The sequence below is a fragment of the Anolis carolinensis genome, unplaced genomic scaffold, assembly GCF_035594765.1.
Source record: "Anolis carolinensis isolate JA03-04 unplaced genomic scaffold, rAnoCar3.1.pri scaffold_9, whole genome shotgun sequence".
NCBI lineage: Eukaryota > Metazoa > Chordata > Lepidosauria > Squamata > Dactyloidae > Anolis > Anolis carolinensis.
The window spans coordinates 15722868-15746574 of record NW_026943820.1 but is presented as its reverse complement, the minus strand read 5'-3'; the positions used below and the strand labels follow the sequence as shown (position 1 = coordinate 15746574).

Below are 23707 nucleotides of genomic sequence, written 5' to 3'. Positions count from 1 at the left end.
TCCTGTGATCAAGTTTAGTAAATGGCTCTAGGGGCCATTTAAAGGGTTGCTCCTCATTCTTCACAGCCCCACAATACGTAATCGCTGTCAGTTTCAGAGCGTTATTATTTTTATTAATCATTTCTGCAGCACTTCTAATGTTCAAGGTCTTTTACAGACCCCGTCTCATTCATTCTCACAACAACCACCTTGCGAAATCGGCGGCAATGAGTCCCATGTTGCAGATGAGCAACTGAGATTGAGGCTGACTCATGTCATGGAAGGCTCTCCAAGTGGCCACAGCTGAGCAAGACCTTGAAGTCTTTAAAATGGCATGGCTATGATCCCGTTTTAACTGCTATGGCAATACCTGAGGTTGGCTGTTTAGGGAAGGGAGCTCAAGTGCCTCGTCAAACTACAAACTCCAGGAGTCCACAGGATGCAGCCATGGCTGATAAAGTGAAATCAGAGTGCTGTAACTATGTGTAACTATATATATATATATATATATATATATATATATATATATATATATATATCCGAGGACCTTATCCCATGGGGGGAGTAGCATCAGCTAAGCATGGTGTTTAGTCAAATCACTATGTTCTATATTCATAACTTATCACATGTTGTCTGAATTTGCTGGTTTATCAGTTACTATACATTTTCATCCGCACCCTCTCCCCTTTAAAAAAAGTTGTGTCTAACTTCAATATCGCAAAGGATTGAACGCTAACATTAAAGTTAAAGAAAAAGCAATCTAACAAAGTTGCAATATTTCTTAATTTTAATTTTTAATTTTTTAAAACAAAAATGATTGAGCAGCTGCATTATGGTAGAGTACTGGGGACTTGCTGCTGGTTAGGCGACTGCCCACAGGACAGCCTATTTGCCCATCTCATCCTATTTGATTCAATGTGGGCGATTCTGACAGCTCCCATTCCATGTGTTTTTGGTACTTTAGAAATGGAATACCACAGATCCTAGGCTCTTGAGACAATCTCAGATCATCTTCTCCCCCTCCCTTTTTTTGAGACTATTTTAGACGTTTACATTATGGAGCATGACGGGTGCAGACAGGAAGTCCCCTGCATTGTGGGATGGGCTCTGTCACTTTCCATTGCCTAAATGGATTAGAACTGTTTTAAAATGAGGGGTGGGAGTGGGGTAAGGTCCCAAGACTATTGGCTGGGGTGTATACTTTCTGGCTTTAAAGGGTTTCTGCATTGGGAAGCAGTGGAGGGGAAAAGGGAGGCAATGGCAACTTACTTCATCTGAGCTGAACCAGAGCAAAAAAGGAAGTCAGGAATCTCTTTTCCTGAGAGCTGAAATCCCCAACTCTTCCTTTCTGTTCAGCTCTTGGCCAAGCCAGCTGGGGACTCACTTACTCAGAAGGAGATGCTCAGAGTCTATTAGACAACCAGCTCACAGTTGATGTGGCTAGGAGCCTCATTCAGAGATTCGAGGAAACAACTTACCCAGCATGGCCCTGCCAGGAAGCTGTTGGTTGGGGAGGCAACCAAATCATTTCAGAGGAGAAAAATAAATAAAAACAGTACTGCATCAAATTTAGGGTGCAGATAACAATACAATTTCAGTGTAGTATGTTACAGGAAGGTGTGGCACTAACAGCGTGAATCCAGCACAGCTCCGGGATGAATAATAATTGGAATGACAGCTGCATATTTTGGCAGCATAGACAAACTCAAAGTTTCTCTTTCCTTGTCCCATTCCCCCCTCCCCCCAATAGTCTTGAGTTTCTTCAATGTTTGTAAACTGAGTCCAAAGTGGAGAAGAATTACATACGTTGTGGGGAGGACAGAAGAGGGTGCCTGAGCCTTTCCCAATTGGTTCAAGGAAAAACAAGTTGCTACAGCCTCTCCTAGCTTGTCTGCTTTTTCTCATTGATAACATTGTCCACTCTAACCACACTTGGATATTGCTTGGCCATATGTGTTCTGGTTTTCATTTGTGAAATGCTGGGGTGGAGTATGAAATCCTAATGTTAATTATATATGATGATTTTTTCTTTTTATCCAGTAACTTGTGTAAAGAGAATGGTGAAAAGCTGCCCATAACTCCACTTCCCAGTGTCATTATTTTTTGCCTTGGCGAACGACTAGTTCTTTTCTTTTAAATCAAAATGAGTTCTGAAAATGAATGTTGAAATGTGCTGGACTAATATTTAGCAAAAGAGGAAAACCACTACCTATTCAGCTATCAGGTCCAGTACAGACAATTCCTCATATGGCCTTGTCAAAGGGCCTCTGTTTCTGAATAATTTATCCAATGCCTAGGTGAAAATATTTTGTATTTTATTCAGTAGGTGTCTAATTTTCTTCTCATATTAAATTCACTGTGTCTTATTGTCAGGCAAATATATGTTAAATGTCAGTTGAAATATGAAATAAAACATTATTTAGAGGTTTGGCTCATTAAAGTAAAACATGGAAGAAGGAGGAATTTATATCCATGTATGTTTTAGAAAGAGTAGTAACAAAGATACAAAAACATGTCAAATATGAAAACAAGGCTACCTTAATTCACTTTGGTGGTAGAACGGCACCCAAATTACCCTTTGGTATAATTCATCAAGCAGATTTCCCAACAAGATTATCAGAATTAATGCAGCTGTACCAATTGTGTTTTGCACTATAGAAGAAATATTGTCAATTTCCAATGGACCAAACATGAATACTTGACTGGAGCTCCAGGCCTTTAATTAGCAAGCATTATTATCCTTTCTTCGTCTTTCTGGGCTGTCCATAGTTTTCTCCCTGATGGACACTTAAATACAGTAAAAGAAGAGTAGGACTGTATCCCTTCAGTTGTTGATAGGAGGCAACCTGCAATTCCCATCAACCAATAGTGACTGAAGTCACAGAACTGTCCACTTTATAGTAAATAATTCACACAGAAATATACAAAAATCTTTCACAAGTGCATGAGATCCATGGAAAACATTATGCTCACCCCCAAACCTAAGGGTATTGTCATGCCCCATGAAGACCATCACTGTTTACCCCTAGTTAAGTCCTTTTTGTTAGAGGGATTGATATTTATGTAAAGTTTCTTGGGGGTCAGTCTAGACAGCCTCTTTGCATTTGAAGCCTCTGTTGCCCTGTCCCTTTAAGAATCCCCTCAGGGGCAGAGCCTCAGGCAAGGCACTTCTGGTTCTTGAAAGAGTTGGCCTTTTCGTGACTGGAAGGTGACGAAAGAAGAAGGCTGGAGAATCTACAAATAGCACGTCGGAGCTGTATACAAGTCCAGTCAGAGTTAAATATTGACAGCATCTTAGAGACAGTTGAACACCATACAAGAAAGAGACAATAAGAGGAAATAAAGATTCAAGAGCCTCAGTTCAGCCAGAACTGTGTCTGTCTCTCAAAGACTTTACCTCTCCTCATAAAGACTTATGAGACTCAGGAGGAGAGAAAGTCTAAATTTCTTGTCAATTAATACATTCTTGTTTGATTCTACTATATAGTCTCTGATCTGTTCCCTGCACAGCCAGTTCACCTTCCAAGTAGTTAAGATAGCATGGAGGCAGAACAGGTATACTCGTAACAACTTCTGGTTCTTGCTTGTTTTGCTCTATTCTTGCATTGGCACTTTATAAAAGACCAAAAATAGGGTTTTTTTGTCCACCGCTGAAACTACTATGGAGAAAACTGCATTAATCTCTGTCCTTTATTCCATAGCAATAGCAATGTTTCACAAATGATTGGCACTGACTGGACATTTTCAAAAGCTCAAGGGAAGTTTGGAAAGTATCTATTTTTTGCCATTTTGCAGCTCATCTGCCCAACACAAACAAAAGGCAGAGTGAAGTATGGGGAGAGCTCACTAATGCAAGTTGCATTACACACAATGCAAATCTTTAGAAGTGTAGAGTGGTCATTTGTACTGAGCTATTCTAAGCACTGTCAATAGAGCTCACCTCCAGTTAATTTTGGTCAAAAGCTAAATATTTCAGGTAATGTGGCAGCTCAATTAAATTATGGGCCTCTTCAAGAAGGAACATTAGAGAATCTTGGCTTTCAAACTTAAACTGATGGAGACTCCTGAAATCCCTCAGAAAATTGTTTGAAACAATTTTTTAAAAAACTTTCTGGTACAGTATATATGTTTGCCAGTGACCAGCACCATCTTTGTAGTCATTGGCTGAACTGATTCTTTATTTTCTGACTGCTACTATTATTATTACTATTATTATTAATTCCCTCCCAGGCATTGTGTAGTCCATGGACTAGTACCAGCCCACAGACCATCACTTTTAGCAGCACTAAATCTTGTCTGAATCCAAGCTCATGCAAAAGAGGACAATATGTTTAGAATAAAGGAAATCCCAAGGTTTGTAAAATGCCTCAAAATAATGCTGTTGTGTGGTGGTGTGGGTATTTTAAATTGGTTTTAATGCTTTTAATTATTCATTTTTAAAGAGTACTAGGTTAATTCTAGTTTATTTATTTATTTCCCATATTTGTACCCCACCCTTTTCACCCCAAAGGGAACTCAGGGCGGCCTTACAACAGGCAGTGATTCGATGCTATACACATATATGTCCACAAATAAACAAATACAATTAAATCCAAGCAATTAAAACATGTTATTAAAAACAACAATTAAAATCACGCAATCCAAATAATTATCCAGTTTAATGTTTATAGTCTTTAAGTTTTAAATTGTATTGTTCTTCCCATTGTTCAGCACTTTGAGTCTCTTTTAAAAGAAAAAAGTGGAATAGCAACAACAACAACAACAACAACAATAATAATAATGGGGGCAGGGGAGTGGATACCCTTAATGGTAAAGAGGGAATGTGTCCAATGGGAAAAGCAAAGAGTCTGGGAAAGTAGGATAACATAAAACGGAGGAAAGAAAGCCTGAGTAGATCCTGCACAGAGGACTGCCACATGGCAGCAAACAGTGAGTAATGTAGCAAACCTTCACCAAAAAGAGGGTTGTTCATTAAACAAAATGAAACGATGAGAAAAACGGAGGGGGGGGGGAGGGAGAACCGGTATATTTTTTCCCCAGCTACTATGTCATTTGCAGGGTGCATTTTTAAATGATCTGCAACTGTAGAGAGCTCCATCAGTCAGATGATACAGATAGATAATTCACCGAACTGTCACATGATTTTCCATCAGTCTAAAAGATGTGAATATATTGCCACAAGCTTTGGGAATAATGGGTGCACCTGTTTACAGTGTCACCTCTGTTTGCTAATTGTCTCCTTGAGCTACATTTTACTTCTAATGCATTTATTTTTGACAGGCAGCGTCTATTTAGAAATCACATTACTTCAAGAGCAATTGTTCTTTTGTCTATCAAGTAAATGAAGTGTTGTTATACAGATTTCAGGTTCTGATTAGTGAAGTATCAGTATGCCACAAAGGTCAATCAGTTATTTACCTGAAGTAACAGAAATATGACAGGCCTTTTTAAAAAAAAAATCCAGTTTCTTGTAAGGGACTGGGACAGTATCAGTAGCAAAATAGTAATATTGCTAATACATATAGTACTCATAATTGTAGATCATAATTATATTTTTTTGAAAAACTTGGTGTCAGATTGGTGTAAAAGTAAATCATACCAGTGTATTCCCACTGTGTATACGGAACCACAAATATACACTAAAAAGTTGGGATCTGATCTCTGGTCTTAAAAACTCCACTACTTGTTGCTTTTTGCTATATTTATCCCATTCTTAACCCAGTTTGCGTCTCAAAGGAGGTTCACAACAGATCTGAAGTATCAATGTTTGTCATAACATGGGATGCCTTAACAAAGGGACAATGCACTGGGTTTAACTCTTTAGAGGTTTCACTTCCAATGAGGGTACAAACTTTTCATATGACAATTGATAAGTTTTGCCTAAAGATTTATCCAGATGCAACAGTACAGAGACTCAAGAAATTCAGTGTTCTCTGTCTAAGAAAGAAGCACAGATAGCTGGATCTCAAGTGAAGTTACTCTTTTCCTGCTGAAGGAGTTGAAAATGCATTACTTTTTATTGCCCTTTGTCTTTGGTCATTGCACAGCTAAGGAGGATTGATCTGCACTAGAATTCCTCAATATTATCTTAACTGACAATGGAATAATATTTGAGACCAAATGTAACTCTGTGACTCTTTAACATTTTCACCACTTTCCTCCCACATTTTTTACCTCTGCCTGATGAAGGCTGCATCTACACCATAGAATTAATACAGTTTGACACCACTTTAACAAACATGGCTCAATGCTATGGAATTATGAGAGTTGTAGTTTTACAAAATCTTTTTTAATCTTATCTGCCAAAGAGTGCTGGTCCCTCACCAAACGACAAGTCCAAGATTCAGCAGCATTTAATTCTACAGTGTAGATGCACCCAAAGAAGCTGTGAAATGGTGAAAGATGTCATGATGCATATTCTATATTTGGATTAGCCAACACAGATATTTGCTGCTTTGTGGGTTGTTGTACCTAGCTGTATGTCTGATATAACTATCCATGAATATGTTGTTTAATTTTACATTTTACTATTTATTAGTTAATGCTTTTGAAGACCTATATATAAATCAGAGTAACTGAACAGAGTTACAGAGTAGAATATTTTAAATGTTCTTTGTGATTCTATATTGTATGCCAAACAATATATTGTACTGAAAAGCTGAAGACAACATATTCAAAATTAAAACTCTGATCCAGGAAAAAAAAAATGTTTATAACTGAATTCATTCATGCAGCGGACCTGCTGTGAAATTTGCTCTGTTTTCATAATACAACTACATGAATTGAAGAGTGGAGGAACTTGCAATGGTTTCAAAAGCGAATGTTCCATAATCATAGTAGGAATAATAATAGGATCAACATTTACTTTTAGCAGCTTCACAGAAGTAGTTTTATTGATAACAACAGGGGAGATTTTCAAAGACACAAGTTGGAAGTTGGATGCCTTTGAAATCTCTCCTAGTTCCCTAATTTCTATTACATGTGTTAATATGAACATAATGATAGTAATAAAACTCAGTTGTGTGTCTGCACACTTTTCAACAACTTCACTGTGAGTTTCTACTCGTTGCATGCCAGATTTATATATAGAGAGTAAAGTTTTTATGTAAATGGAAAGAAAATATTTTCTGCCTACTTGGACAGCTAATAATATTGTTGTTAACTGCCATGAAGCTAACTTCGACTTATAGCAGTGGTTCTCAATCTGTGGGTCCCCAGATGTTTTGGCCTTCAACTCCCAGAAATCTTAGTAGCTGGTAAACTTCCTGGGATTTCTGGAAGTTGTAGGCCAAAACACCTGGGGATCCACAGGTTGAGAACCACTGACTTATAATATCCCTATAAAGGAGAGGTCTCCAAGTCACTCTATCTATCATTAGCCCTTTGCAGCCCAGCCAATTCAGGATAATTGTTTTTCCTACTGTCTTCCACCTTAACAAGCATTATTATCCATTCTAGTGAATCATATCTTCTTACAATAAGTCCAAAATACAACAGTCTCAGTTTAGTTATCTTGGCTTCTAGGGAAGGTTCTAGCTTGATTTATCCTAACACCCATCCATTTGTCTTTTTGGCTCACTATGTTATTTCACATGTTATGCTTGGCCAGATTTATTCCAGGATTCTGATAACACTACTGAAAAAAATATCCAGTTTTGTTACAACTACAAATATACACGTACAAAATTTGATAGCATCTATCAGAAAAACCTATATTCAGACTGCAGTTCAACTACTAAAGTAACTACGTGGTACTATGTAACACCATTTTTGTTCCTGTGTTATACATATCATTATTTCCTGATTGGTTCTATCATAAAAATATGGAAAGGGTTTATTAAACTGCAAAACTTTTGTTTTTGTGGGACAACCTGCAGCATATTTTGCTATAGTTTTTCAATGAATATCTCACCATCAATTCTCAACTAATTCAACCTAGTTTGTGGTAGCCACAAAAACAATTTTTCCAGAGTAGAACAACTACTTTCAAAGTAAGGACTGCACAATGAAACACTTTCAAACCAGGAACAGATTTTTTTTCAAATTTTGTTACATATTGTAATTGTTCTGATACACATGTAAAAGTGCCAGCCCATTATTTTGGCCCAATTTCCAGCCCCAGGCAGTGGTCAGCAGAGAAGCCTATTGGTGAGCCAAGCACTACGAAATGGGATACTAAGAAGTAATGTATGAATGGGACTCAGCTGCACTCTAATATAATCTCTAATTCAAAGGGTTTTGTGTGTGTGTGTGAAAGAGGGCCCACTCACACTACACAATTCTGTTATTCCATGTTAACTGCCATGGTCCCATCCTATGAAATCCAAGGGTTTTATAGTTTGGTGAGGCCCTCCCTGAACAGCCATTCCCAGGATTCTGTAGGATGGAAACATGGCAGTTCAAGTGGAATAATGGCACTAGAATTTCTTAGTGTAAATGGACCCAGAGAGAGGCAGAAACAGAGAAAGAGCAATAAAAGAAAATGACTGTTCTTTTCAACGTCTCAAGTTGAAAATAGTTACTTTTTAAAAATTAACTTCTTTCAACATGGTCTGTCTTCTGAACAAGTCTTTGTTCATCCACATGTAAGTCAGCTGTCATGCGGGGCTCTATTATCTCCTCACACATACCCTGGTATAGTAATTAGGCAACCTCCAATGTGAACAGTATAAGTATTTGATTTTCTGTGACAGTTCTTTCTATCGGCCAATAGCCAATACATTCTCATCACACAAAAGCAGCACATCACATTGTCCACCACAGTAAAATTCAGACGACCAATGTCTTCTTGTGCATGAGGAACAGTATCTACAATTTACAGGAGGGACATAGTACATAGGTGGCATATCCTTATTCTGAGATGTCTAGCTATGGTTACCCTAAATGTAGCTCTACACATTTCAACCCTTAACCCATTCTTATTTTGAAGCCATTGCAGCTTTGTATAAAAGTGAGCTTTGATTATGATGGTGATGATGATGATACCTTATATACTCATTTATATGTTGAGCTCGTGTATAAATTGAGTGTATAGATTTGGGATGTTGAGATAACCTCAGTTCTTGCCAGTTTTGATAAGAATTAAGGTATAGTACTCAAACTGAACTGTGGATAAATTGACCCAGGGTTTTTGGGTTGCTTTTTTAACTAGCATGTCTAGATTGATACATGAGCATGTTGAGCAGAACAGAACTGATAGTGGCTCATTTAATTGTCTGCTTATTTATTTTAATTTCAATTTTACTTTTAAGATATATGCCAATATTATTGGTGCCAGATCTGCTGCCTCATCACACACACATACATAGCTAGCTACTTTTGCTGTTCCGAGACCAGATGATTGAGAAAAACGCACCTGAGTAGTCTTAAGACTGGTTGGCTCTTTCCTGACATTTAGACCACATTCTAGCAGTAGGAAATTAACCATGGTTCTGATGCCAAGATTTGACTAGGAACCCAACATGTCATCCTACTAGTTGTTGCACTTCTGTTTTGGATTATGTGACTGAGTTTTATATGTCATACCCTCACAGAGGCTTTTATTATTTTCTTTATTAAGCCTCAGTTGCCCCTTTAGTTAGAACCCCCCACCCCAACCCGCAGAGGTGGAGATTGCAGTCCTCCTCATCAACTCCTTTGCAACCAGTTAGTTAGTCTAAGGGTGCCTAGGAGTCTAGAGGCTGCAACATTTTTCATGTCAAAGGTTTAGGAAACTCCAGTCTAAGGTTTTGGAAACTTGGTTTAAGAAGCCAAAGTTTAAGAAGCCAAAGGTTAAAGAAAATATGTTCAAGACTTGGAGAAGCAAGTTTTCATCATTAAGAAACCAAGTCTGCAGTTTAAAGAAGGAAAAAGACTTAACAGGAGGTGTTAACACAGGGGTCCTCAAACTTTTAAAGTGGAGGGCCGGTTCATGGTCCCTCAGACTATTGCGGGGCCGAATTATCATTTTTTTAAAAATGAACAAATTCCTATGCACACTACACATCTTATTTGTAGTGCAAACCCCTCCCCCCCAACAACAATTATTTATTTATTTATTTACTACATTTATACCCCACCCTCTCTCAGAGCGGCTTACAAGTTGTATGTACATACAATATATTATATTATCAGCATAGCACAATATTAGCATTATATATTACTATATTGTACTATACCACTATACTGTAATATTTTTAGTAATAATATATAATATTATTATATTGTATTATTATTATATTGTATTACATTATAATATTATTTATTTATTTATTTACAGTATTTATATTCCGCCCTTCTCACCCCGAAGGGGACTCAGGGTGGATCACATTACACATATAGGCAAACATTCAATGCCTTTTAACATAGAACAAAGACAAACAAACATAGGCTCCGAGCGGGCCTCGAACTCATGACCTCCTGGTCAGAATTATTCATTGCAGTTAATTGCAGCTGGCTTGCTCTCCCGCCTGCGCCACGTTATATGTATACACAATATATTATATTATTACCATCGCACAATATTAGTAAATAAACAATTACAATATTTAAAAATAAAAACAATTTAAACCAACATAAACCTATCAGGATTTCACTGGGGTGTGGGCCTGCTTTTGACCAATGAGATAGTCAAGTAGGATTGTTGTTGTTGTGTGCAAGTCATTTCAGACTTTGGGCAAGTCTAAGTCTAAAGCTGAGGGCGGGGGCCGGGTTAATGACCTTGGAGGGCCGCATCTGGCCCCCGGGCCTTAGTTTGGGGACCCCTGTGTTAACAGAAGACAAAGCCTGATAAAGGACACTAAAAAGATGTCAGAAAGAAGATATCTTTGAAAGTAATCAAGAGAATTCCAGTTAAGTTCCATCTGTTCCTTCCTGGGAGAAGTTAGGGTATTGATCTGCAATACAATTAAATTCTTTTTGTTTATTGTTACACTTTTTGTTGTGATTTTCCAACTCTGTTCTCACCGAGAATTGGGCACCAGGTTAGCTCGGGGGACACAACAGTATGTATGCCTCAGTGCTTAGAGCCTTCATCTTGAAGGACCCCCTCAGATCTGAAACTGGGATGGTTTGGAATAGATCATAGGTACTTGTACCATTATCAGACATGAGATACACTGTGCTTCATATGCCAGAAAGACAATTGAACATTACACTTCCCAAACAATAAATAATTAATTAAATAAAGGAAACTCTTTGGCATTTCAGCCACTTGCATGTTCATTCTATGTAGAAATTGTCCACCTCTGGCTCTTACATGGGAAAGCCAAGTAATGCTTCTATTTTATCTGTTTGCCAAAAGAAACAGACACAAAAAAGCAATGCTTGCCTTAAGTCACATTCTAAATTGGCTCCCTAGAGCATTTCTCTACCTTGTTCACTAAAGCACTGTGTATGTTTTCTCAGTGTTTAGCATATGCTATGTAACCTGAGCAGGATTCATATTGTTCCCGTAGTTGTTTTTCTAAAATATGTTCCCATCAGGACCATAATTACATGCAAAATACTAGACACCGAATCATTCATAAAGATGTTTAAATTTTTCTCTGGCATTTGTTTTAGCAATCCTGAGGCAGCCACATACAGAGAATTTTAAAAAGAAATCACAGTCCCATCTTCTATTTCAAACTACAGTAGCAATAAACTTCAGATCAATCTATATGTCTCTCTTTATGCCCAGAACTGAAGGATGAAAAGGGGAAAATTGAAGAGTCTACTTTAATATGTTCTAAAGATTAGAGCGAAGACTTCTATTCTTATGCTCTCAAGGTATATATATAAACCCACCACAAGTGACTCAGAGCCAGTGGTTTGAGCATTGGATCATACTCTGGGGACCAAGGTTTGAATTCTCACTTGGCCATGGAAACCCAATAGGCTAAGCACACTCACACTCTCAGAATACAGCAATGGGGAAAAACGGCAAAACAGAGAAAATATAATCTCTGGAGACATTTTAGAAGAAGTTTCCAAGTGATTTGGAAAAGGTTCAAAATGTTTTTATCAAATTATGTAAGTCTTGTTTTATCAGGTTGCTTCATTTCCCATGCATGTACTGTTAGCTTTGGTGAATTGTTCCCCCCAATTGTTTTGGTGGTATAGGGACTTTTATTCTTTCCATGTAATTTGGTACCACATTTTCTGTTAAAGAAGCCATGTCCATAAACATAACCACTTCAATAGATGAGGCTTACTATCTATATTCATAGTTTTTATAAGTGTCATATATGAAACCGTGTAGGTATCCTTATCATGGATTTTCTTCTTTTAATGTTTTGAATCCCTGGTCTTAATGTTAATGCTTTTTTTAAAAAAAAAATCTGTTTTTAATGTTTTAAAGTTTTACACTTCTTGTCTGTGACTATAATAATAAAAAATACCTGTATATCCATTTTAACTGTCCAAGACAATAAGCCAGTAGTTCTCAACCTGTGGGTCCCCTATAACCCTAAAAAAATCCCAGCCAATTTACCAGCTGTTAGGATTTCTGTGAGTTGAAACATCTGGGGACCCACAGGTTGAGAACCACTGCAATAAGCAAAACAGTAAAATTGACAAACACTGGGCTCTTATTACTAGATTCATAAAGACGTTTGGGGCAAAGATGCCAAGCTAAAGCAGGGAATATTCCACACTACACAATTATAGTGTTATGATGCCACTTTAACTGTCATGGTTCCACTCTACAGAATCCAGTGATTTGTAGTTTTGAAAGGGAGCTTGGGTTTGACTAAGTTTACCAGGAAAGTTAAAATGCAGCCTTCTCCCTCTCCTCTTTTCTGAGTTAACTGAGGGTAAACTACTTTTGCACTTTTCATTTGCAGTAATTCAAGTAAGATGACGACAAAGGGAGGAGGAAATAGGAAGAAAGATTGGAATGAAATGATTAATTGGGACTTTCCCAACCAAATCAGGACAATTGGAGGTTATGTGAATGGAATCATAATGATATAATTATGTCGTGTGAAAGAGTTCCAGGTTCAATTGATTTACCTGTGTGGACAAAAGCAAAAGTATACATTTAAGGCTATGGACAGAAGATGCAATAAATAAACCCTGCGGTAAAACCATATACTTTTGCATCGCTATTTATCTTCATCAGCACTCTGAATAATTTTACCTCTCCTACATCTACATTCCTACATTCCTTTTTCACAGCAAACATTCTTAATGTCGTGATGAGATGAGGAAGAAAGGAAGGAAGGGAGGAAGGGAGGGAGATTATTATGAAACAGGATATTTATGGCCGCGGTCTTTGCAACATTCATAGTCTTACATATATTTTCTCTAAGTAATCAGGAATGTATTGGTATTTTGAAATTATGTATCTCTAATAACACAAAAGTACTTAAGAACAGAAATAGACAGTAATGGAAAATGCAGTCAACTGTTGACAACATATAGAATTTCAGAAAATAATTTACAGAGAACAGCAGAGCAGATGAGTCAAAATTTTCTCAAAAATATTCCTTGCCTCCGATAGTCCAATGTAATTCATTTTCTATCTCTGTTCATTAATCATTGTTAAAATTAGTGATCCATTTCTTCCACTCTGCCATCTGCACTCAGCGTCGTAACAAACATGACACCTTCCTGCATAATAAAACCTGACAACTACGAGGATGCATTTCCAAATAGCTTTCTGCATATTTGCACCTCTATAACCGATTCTGTTGTCAGACAAAAGTGGATTATTTAACCAGAGTTCTTTCTTTATCAATGCAGTATCTCTGTATGTGTTTGTGTATGTGCACACACAAATGCACACGCAAACATACAAGCATGCAAGTATGTATATGTGAAATAATCAAGTCAAATCAGTTCAATTAAAAAGAATATGTAAAAAGGCATTTTAGATCTGAACGACAGTAAGCCATCACACATCAACAGAGCCCCAGCTCCATGCATTGTCTCTCTGTGTGAATATAAGCAAATATATTCAAACCTTCAGACCATATTTGTTGCATGAGCCAATCAATGACATTATATTTAATGAGTCCAAGTGTTCAGTCACATGGTGAGATAAGAACCTTATATTTCCATTGTGCTCACTTTATGCCTTTCAGAGGTATAATTTATATTTTTAGAGATTAATGTTCATCCCTAGTTCCCCAAAGGTAGGGAAACAAGTTCATGCTCTTTCTAAACAAGCAGACACATTAAGAGGTCCCCAATGATCCCATCGGCATATGCGGACTCCTTCCTGTTCCTTTGCGTGGGATGTGCTCCGTCATTTTATGTTTCTGCTTTTAAGACTGTCTAACCATACTGCCCCGTTTGGCACTTTGAACTGCAGTATTTAAAATGGCCAGGACACTTAAAATAATGCCTCCAACAGAAGTGACAGGGAACAAATCTGCTCCTGTCTTTAACCATGAAACTTACTGACTTATTGCCATAATCTCTCCATCACATGCATTTGTATTGGAATTGTCTAATGGGTGGGAAGGAAAAAACCCCACCAACATTATCTTTCTGGACATGTCAATGAAAGCTATTAATTTATTTTAATGTATTATTGACATCTTCTTTGCTATAGATGGAAAAGTGAAGAGAGTGGAGCTCCTCACACCCTCAGCATAATATGAAAAAAGGGAAGGAAAAAACCAATTTAAACAGAACTAGATTAACTACCATGAACTACCAGGCAAGGGTTCAAAGTAGAAATCTACCTTCTATTAATTGTTTAGAATAATGTGAATGCTCGAGAATAACTCTTGTTTCCTGCAGCAAGCTTCTGCTTTGCTTCTAAATACTTATGCAGGAACAGAGGCACCCAGTATTTCATATTGGCTTTTATCCTCTTTAGCTAATAAACTGCTTTGATGGTAACTAATATGGGTGCCATCTTTGATGTGCAACACGTCATGAATTTGATACAATCTTAAATTGCTGCACCATAGTCAGATAGCCATCACACTCATTTATCCTCATAAGACCAACACGCAAGGTATGTGATGCCAAAGTATCTGCAGATACAAAACCATTCATTGTGGTTTCAAATTCTATATTTTAAGGACTTAAGTACTGGATCTGCATTACAGACCTATTGAATAGTGATGGATTTATAACTTCTGTTAAATGTGGCTTTGTTCTGGATGCTAGCTATGGATAATTGTAGGTGGTTACGGTTTCCATCGTATTTATTAACTGTATACACATAAGCACCCCAAATATTATGTTTCTAAAGGACAGACAAGGTGAAACTGCATGATGTACCTACTAAAATGCAACTTCATTTCACAGAAGAAGAGATGAATGGGTTGGGATTAAATGCTTATCTCCAGGAAGTCTACATCACACGCCAGTTTGATACCACAATAGCTGTTACTATGATACCAATTATATCATGGGAAGTTACACTTTAGACTTTGAACCATGCTTTATGTAAGAGTACACAAACTCATACACACTGTTGGACCAATGACACCTAAATACTTGACTGTCCTTGATCTAGGATGAATCATTTTCTGTCAACCTACCTCACAATGTGGGTGTGATGATCTTGCCCATTTTACGCCATTCTAGACTTCTTGGAGGGAAGATGAGACATAAATCTGAGAAAGAAAGAAAACCATACAACAAACTTACTGAATAGAATTCCCCCAATGTATGCACATACATGCAGAAAGTCAGTCAACATCTGAAAACATCAACAAATCATTACACCTGTTGTTTTCCCTGAAGTCCGTAATACCCAACACCACATCATATTTAAATGATCTGGATCAACATTTTGATAAATACAGTTTTAATAAGATAGCTGGAGACATAGCAGAGAACTCCAGTCCTCACCACAATGGCAATATTATTGCCTTCAGAATTTTAGCTTCAAATGCTAATATCTGAACAGTGAGTTTTACAAACATAAAAATCTTGCATTTAAAAATGTATTTCTGTGTTTTTTAAAAAAAGAAATCTTCATTATTATTTGCCAGGCAGTTTATGGAAATGAAGTGTCTAGCGTATTTATTCATTTAACACATCTCCTTAAAGCTTGCAATAAAAATTTTGAGAGCAACTTGCAATGCTCCTTTTTTCCATCTCTATGCTGAAAGGGGGGGGGGGGGAATCACAAATAGACATTGTCTCTATAGCTGTCTCTTTTGCCTCCTAGTTTCCTTTTTTCTTCACATGTCTGCATACTGACACATTCAATTTCAGGTTATCAGCACATCTGAATTACGGAATACTGATGGGGATAGAGGGCAAGCCTCTCTAGACTGATTAGCATCATTTAAGAAAGCATTCACTTGCTTGCTTCATTGGCTGCAGGGATTCCATGATGGGTGGCCTTTTAGCATTAGAAGTCAATATGGAGCAATCTCATTTGAATTAAATATGGACAAAAGAAAAGATATGATTGTGGTTATTCATAGCTAACCTTTTAATTTCACAAAGCCAAAAAGAGGCTCCAAATCCTTAAAACTTGTGAACGCCAAGGCCTGTGTACTGCTTCAAAATGATTGTTTTAACACCCTTTTTCCCTTTGATTTTATGTGGCGGGAGCTTGTTTTTAATTTGTGGGAAAAGATGCAAAAGAGAAAAAAATCTTTTCTAAAGTAACGTCTGTATGAATGTTCAAGGCAAACCCTTTAACCTAGTTAGCCCCGGACTACAATAAAAGCATACTGCCTAATTCTAATCCATAAAATGTATGTAAATCCAGTCTGAAAAACATATTTGTCTATATGAGATTTACACTTGCATCAGAATAGGTTACAGATGGGACTAAAGTGTTCCGTTCAGACAGATGACTATTAATGGCTGGTCACACTGTGACCTTTGTTGGGAAAGACAGCCTAAATTCGTGGCATGGTTGAAACAAGTTTAAAGGATAACAGAGCTGTGATCTCAAGGGGACGGGAGGCGAGGGGAAACAATTCACATGATAATTCTATTTGAGCTCAGCGAACAGAATGATAAAACAGTAATGATATTTCTCTTGCACTGTAGTTACCGAAGTTTTTATGAAACACTGGAAGGATGACTGGAACTCTATCTGGACCTAAATTATTGTAAAAGGGAAATTACAGAGTAAAATATGTGCCACATATGTTTAGCAACCAGATGACCAATTCTTAAAGAGTTGTCAAATGATATTAGATAGATGTGGGTGACAGCTCCTATTCTGGCAAAATTCCTACAATCCTATCACCTTAGTGGGCCCTCGCTTACCCAAGGATCTCTAGTTTGTGACAGTCAGGTCTAGGGCAGGTTTGGATGCAGCAATGCCATCTTCTGAAGATACCTTAAGAAACCTGGCCAGACCATCAGAATGGCCAACTGGAGACTGGAGGTCAGGTCTCAGAGGGCATGCTTGCCTTCAGCCTGGTCACCTTACCTTTTTGGGCTGCCTTATATATCCCTGCTTGCCTACTTTATTTATTTGGCTTTGGACCTCATCACATTGAGGTCAAAATTGTAGAAAATAATGGGGGGATTCACCATGCATTGTGGCAAATCTGGTAGGCAGTGTGGGGAACCCATCGTCCCATGTCACCCCTTATGTATCCCATGGGGAAAGATTTGCCGTCCAGCTTCCCCCCGTTTTTCTCAATGAGAACACGGAAATCCTCCCATGTTCTCCTTGTTCCCTCTTACAACACTTCCCCCTCAGTTCAGGGACAGAGGCTCACCAGAAGTAAATCTATGTCATTAGATGGACTCCGTCTCTGAAAAAGCATCATAGGATGGACAATTTTACCCATGTGATGAGGTTGTTAGTCCCCACCAAGTGATGGCAATGGGGCAACATTTTAGAAAACAGTACAACTGGACTCTTGTTCTTGAAGTTTTCACCCCCCCTCAAGGCAATCATCTTTTCAAAATCTTAACGCATTTTGTGTTTTTCTCTTGTCACCTCCAGAGACATTATTAGCATTGGTCTGGTTCCATTTCTGGTGGAAGCTGGAAGTCTGATCTTCTCCAAAAGGACAGAGCTACAAAGTGAGGCTTAAGGTACAAAGTGAGGCTGGCACTTGGCCTCACTTCCAGGTTTGAGTAGGAGAAACACCCAAAGATTAAGAGTCTGGTGGGACCAAACTGATTTTCCAGCAGGCAGGAAGGACTGTTGTCTAAGATGTCTTACAAACCCTACCAAGCTGTAATCAATAAAGTTGTGGTCATTTCATCCCTTCTCTAATTGTTTCAGGCTCTTTGTCTCCCTCTCTCTTTCCCATGTTCTTAGCCACTAGGGTTCACACTGTCATGTGGATATTGCACTTAAAACAAATGTGCATGTACTGGATGTGGGAAGAAATGGGAGGGGGAAGGCTACATCAATATGCCATTGACTATGGATAACTAATTCTCTTCAACTGTTAATAGCACATACACTTTGAAATTCCGCAAGGAAGATATTGCCCCGGAAAAACAAAACTATTTCTTATGAAAGGTGATGACAACCTTCTTAGGGAAGTGTATATATGTGTGTAAGCACAGTCCCAATGTTCCTACATAAGGTGTCTCCTGTAATGCTTTCTATGGTAAGGACAATGCTACATAAGCTTGATATTCAAGACCAATGCAACCTGTTTGTGATAGAGTTAACATGATATGGTATTTCATAAAACAACCTTCCTTAATATATATTGTTATAATTACATAAAACCAAACTGGTAGTGAGCCATGCCTGTCTTGACTCCTAGCATCAAGAACTTTCAATGCTTTGGCTCACATTCTGTAGTTCTAAATGCCAGCTCACTTCCAACACATTTGGATAAGTAAAGTTTGGATAAGCAGGAGAACTGTTGATATTAGGACATGGGAAAGGAACAGTGGGTTTTCACTTCCAGCTACCAGCTGCATATTGCAGGTGGGAATTGTAGGCAGAAAGAAGGAAATCTGCCAATTCTGAAAGAGATACTTTCTTAACATTGCCTAGATGGAGCAGAGAGGGCAAAGGAATGAAGTTCCAAGCATATGTGGACAAGATTTGATCTCTACAATGAAAAACTCTGATATTGGACAACTGCTGATATTTTGTATGTTGAGATTCAAGAATGCCCTTTTAAAAAAGCAAAACAACAAAGTTCTACCAAGTTGGATAACTACCAAGTTGGATAACAATTAACAAAAGAAACTGACCGCTATGTACTACTGACTATATCCTTAAGTAATGTGACAAAAACAAGCACATCCAATGATATAAGTAAAACAGTTCTTAAACTGTTCATGGGTCAGATCTCAGGGAGCAAGTGACTATATGCATACATAGGGCTCCTCAGTTACTCCTTCTAATTATCCTACCTTGTCAAGTTTGCTTAAGGTAGGCTTCAAGATTAAGGACTGGAGATACCAAAGATGAACATGACTAGGTGTAAGACAATTATTTGAACATGTTTTTCTCAAAATGTGTTGACTTTAAAAGGAAAGAAAAGTCCTCATTTAAAAAAAATGTCACAATTTCTAGCTGCATAGACAAAAGTCAGGAGATAATTCTCCCTGAAGGCAATAGCCTAGGAGGACTAAACCAGTTTTTCCACCTCACTTGTAGAAGATAAACTTTCTATTGCCACACCAAACACATTTATTGCATAATGTTAATCTGTTCCCCATCCAAGACAAAATCCTATGGTATCCCAACCTTCATTTTACTCCCTATGTCTACACAGAGACTAAAATTGACTTTTCTTCTAAGATACCTTGCTTTGGTGGAAGGGCAAACATAGGCATCACAACCTGAGGATTCCAGAGGTATCTGATTCTTGAAAAAATTGGATACAAACTGACCTACTCCAAAACTCCAGATTAGAGTGTTAGTCATTCATCAGACTTTGTATATCTCAAATGTCACAATATAATATGTTGCTTGAAAACAAAGCAATTTTAAATCTATTTGTTGCATTTCAAATATACTTGTTGAGATGAAATATCTAGAAATGCATATTTTGAAAGAGAGGGCACATTTTGAATATATGGATATACCTGTGTAAATTTGCCTGCAAAAAACAACGACAACTCGTTAATAAATAAACACACTTGAAAATAACATGGAGCAAAAATACACAGAGTTTTCCATCCCTAAACCAAATTGCAAAAGAATGCCTCCTTCAAATAATTTCACCACTCATGCCATCATCAACCCTGTCCATTTTCAGAAAAAGAAAAAGAAGAAAATGTGAAAGACTGAAGCAAAAACTTCACGGCTCAGGAGCTTTTCCCCTCCATTTGAAGCCTGTGCATTAAGAGGCCCTTCACATGCTTTCCTCCCACTAAGCTTTGTTCAGTTGGCTAGTGTGCACCTTCTTATGTGCCACAAGGAAGAGATTGGAAATGTTGAGGGCTATTGAACACTGAGCTTTCAGAAACCATCAGCTGAAAGTTGTCAGGTTTCTTTTAGCTCCAATTGTTTCTGTAAATATAAGACACCGCACAACACCAAGTGCTCACTTTCACCTGCAACACACTGACAGCCTCATATAAGCTAAGAGTGAATTCTTGTTTACTTTTAGAAAACAATGTAAGAAGGAAAATAGGTATGTAATGCTAGTAAAAGACTGCTTGCATTAAAGGTCTCAGCTGTGAGCCAATATCATTGACACAAACTAACCTAACATCAGCTCAGTGTGTCCAGAATATCATTTTTCCAAAGAAACCAGTTATTTTACCCATCCTTCTGATTACCCAACAGACCACTGCCTATTACTGTATTGCAGTCCAAATGTAACCTGCTGTTTTTTCTTTATTACTAACATGTTACCACACTTTGCATCTAATGCAGTAGCTCTAACTCAAGAAAAGTTAATGCTACAAAAGTCTTTCTCTCAGCCTCAAAGATGCTACAAAATTCTTTTGCACATTAATCTAGACTAGCACAGCATGTCTTTGAACGTAACTATACCTGTTGTTTTTATTATTATATCATTGAAAAATACAAGGAAATGTTCTCTGCTTCCCACTGCCATCTCTGGCCATCCTAATTTCAAACATAACAAACAATGCAGATTTCCCTACCGCCACATCCAGTTTGAAGTGCAAATCCTGTGCCACAGTTAGGAACTGCCAGCAAAGCAATGACAGCTCAACACACACACCATGCACCCACCACTGACTTTTTTTCTTCTTTCTGGCAGCAATATCATTTGGGCAAAAGACTGGGAGGCAGATACATTTTGAAAAGTTTTATTTTTAGGTTCCAACAAAGCTTAATCTCAAGTGCAGCTCTGGTCAATGACTTCCATGTGTCTTCTCCTGCCTGCCTGCCTGCCTGCCTGCTGCATCCTTTTTGCTGCATCCTATTCCCAACTAGCGGAACCCTACTCCATTCTTCCTCACTTTCCCATGGACCAGGCTTAGTAAAAACCCACCCAGTAATGAGAACGCATACAGTAATAAGGAACAAAGCTGTTACCTTGAAAAATAGTGAATTACAGCTAGGGCTATTACAGACAAACACATAGCACTGATCCAGTTCATTACTGGAAAAATGTATGAAAAAAAGTTATAAATATCTTCCCAGCTTTGAGTATGTATCAGAGTCCCTTTCAGGGCTGAATCTTTAATTTCCCACAACATCAGCTGCCTCCCTATTTATTTGCAATACAGAATTTGATCATTTGGGTATTATAGGCGCTACCAATTCTGAAGTGCTAGATCTTTCATCCTTTATATTTGCAGGAAATAATAGAAAAGAACAAAGATTGTGGTTAAGATTGTTGAATATCTTAATACATCATTCATGGCTTTCATTGTACATTTTACTTTTTACTTTTTGGAAGAAAGTCTGACACATATCACAAGATGATCTGACATATATTAGATGTAATATCCTTATAAAAGATTTACTAAAAGTAATGTGTTTTACTACCAATTCTTTTAAATGTTTGGATATACTGTAACTAGAAAGCTAGACCTCTTTTCCATGTTCTCAAGGACCCTTTCCCTCATGAAAGTTGCCCTGATACAAAAGTCACTGGTACACATTTCTTTTGTTACTGGAATTTCCACAGAATGCTCTCCAGTAGTTCACTTGGAGCAAATTTAATAGCCATTAGACTTTCAGATGAAGAACTATTACTTTTGATACTGCCATTTAACCTTTGCTATTTGGGGCCTAAATCCTCACCCATTTAATTAATATGATTTATCTAGGTGCTCACTATTCAACAACTCTCTGAATGGATCTATTCTAGTTGGCACAAACAAGATGCCAACCACTGTCCCAGGGGTCCCCAAACTAAGGCCCGGGGGCTGGATGTGGCCCTCCAAGGTCATTTACCTGGCCCCCATCCTCAGTTTTAGACTTAGGCTCGCCAAAGTCAGAAATGACTTGAAAGCACACAACAACAACAATCCTAATTAACTTGACTATCTCATTGACCAGGAGCAGGCCCACACTTCCCATTGAAATCCTGGTAGGATTATGTAGGTTAAAATTGTTTTTATTTTTAAATATTGTATTTTTTTTCATTTACTAATATTGTGCTATGGTAATAATATTATATATTGTATACCTATATACATATAATATTGATAATAATATTATAATGTAATACAATATAATACTAATAATAATACAATATAATAATATTAATTATATATTAAATGTAATATTCTTAATATTACAGTATAGTGGTATAGTACAATATACTAATATATAATGTTAATATTGTGCTATGCTAATAATATAATATATTGTATGTACATACAACTTGTAAACTGCTCTGAGCCCCCTTCAGGATGAGAGTGGGTGGGGTATAAATGTAGTAAACAAACAAACAAACAAATAATTGTTGTTGGGGGTTTTTTGCACTACAAATAAGACATGTGCAGTGTGCATAGGAATTTGTGCGTTTTTTTTTTCAAATGATAATTCGGCCCCTCAACAGTCTGAGGGACCATGAACCGGCCCTCCACTTAAAAAAGTTTGAGGACCCCTGCACTGTCCTGTATGTTTTCAGATGTGATGTTTGTATTTTTACATTTATATTGTATCATTTTATTTTATTTCAAATCCGATAAGCTGTCTTAAAAACTCGTTTTTAAAAACTGAAAGATGCAACAAGCAAACACTGTAGATGCAAACTGTAGATGTAGATGCAAAAGATGCAAACTTCAAAAACTGTAATCCACTGTAAATCCTTTGCCCTGCCCAATTGATGCTCAGTTGCTCTTGTGTCTGTGTCTGGCCAGTTCTTGATGCTAGCATAGCACCTCTGGTCTGCCAGATTGTGACCACAGGCTATTACTACAAGAGTAGGGCAGTTAAGTGCAAAAAAATTCACCAGCCCTTCTGCCTTAACCCAGAGCAGATTGATGGGTTTGGCAAACTACTCACTGAAACAAATTACACACAATTGCATCACTGTCACTGGCTTTATTTTAATTCTTAAGAAACTTTTACATATCCCTGATTTTTTTTAACTACACTGCTTTATTTTCTTCTGAAGGGGCCATGCCTCCAAAATGAATGTTTCAATTTTCTCCCCCTCCTCCTCTTCTATTTATTTATATCCCATTTTTCTCTCTTTCCTCTCCAAATAAATCTTGTATGTTCAGCATTCCAGTTCTTAAATTCTTTTTTCTCACTAACAATTGGGATATTTTGGAACAAGATGCAAGGTTTGGGTAGGATGTTAATTTTTATTGTGGATATCCACCCTAGAAGAGAGATCTCCAAATTCATCCATTTTTCAAGTCTTTTTTTCCCCTTCATTCCATGTTTTTTCGTTTATTTTTATATACATCCTTAATATTCATAGTTATGTTTATTCCTAAACATTTTGCTTGGGAGGCTGTTTTAATT

The 23707-nt window shown here is 37.5% G+C and overlaps 1 protein-coding gene across 7 annotated transcripts in view; it reads right to left on the bottom strand.

Annotated features, from left to right (window-relative positions):
* Nucleotides 1-23707, bottom strand: part of znf536 (zinc finger protein 536) — a 486877-nt gene that overhangs the window by 402402 nt on the left and 60768 nt on the right. For all 7 annotated transcript variants that reach the window (XM_062961829.1, XM_062961827.1, XM_062961831.1 and 4 more), the window contains exon 2: nt 15441-15515. The gene's annotated coding sequence lies outside the window, so the exon portion shown is untranslated. The remainder of the gene's footprint in view (nt 1-15440; nt 15516-23707) is intronic.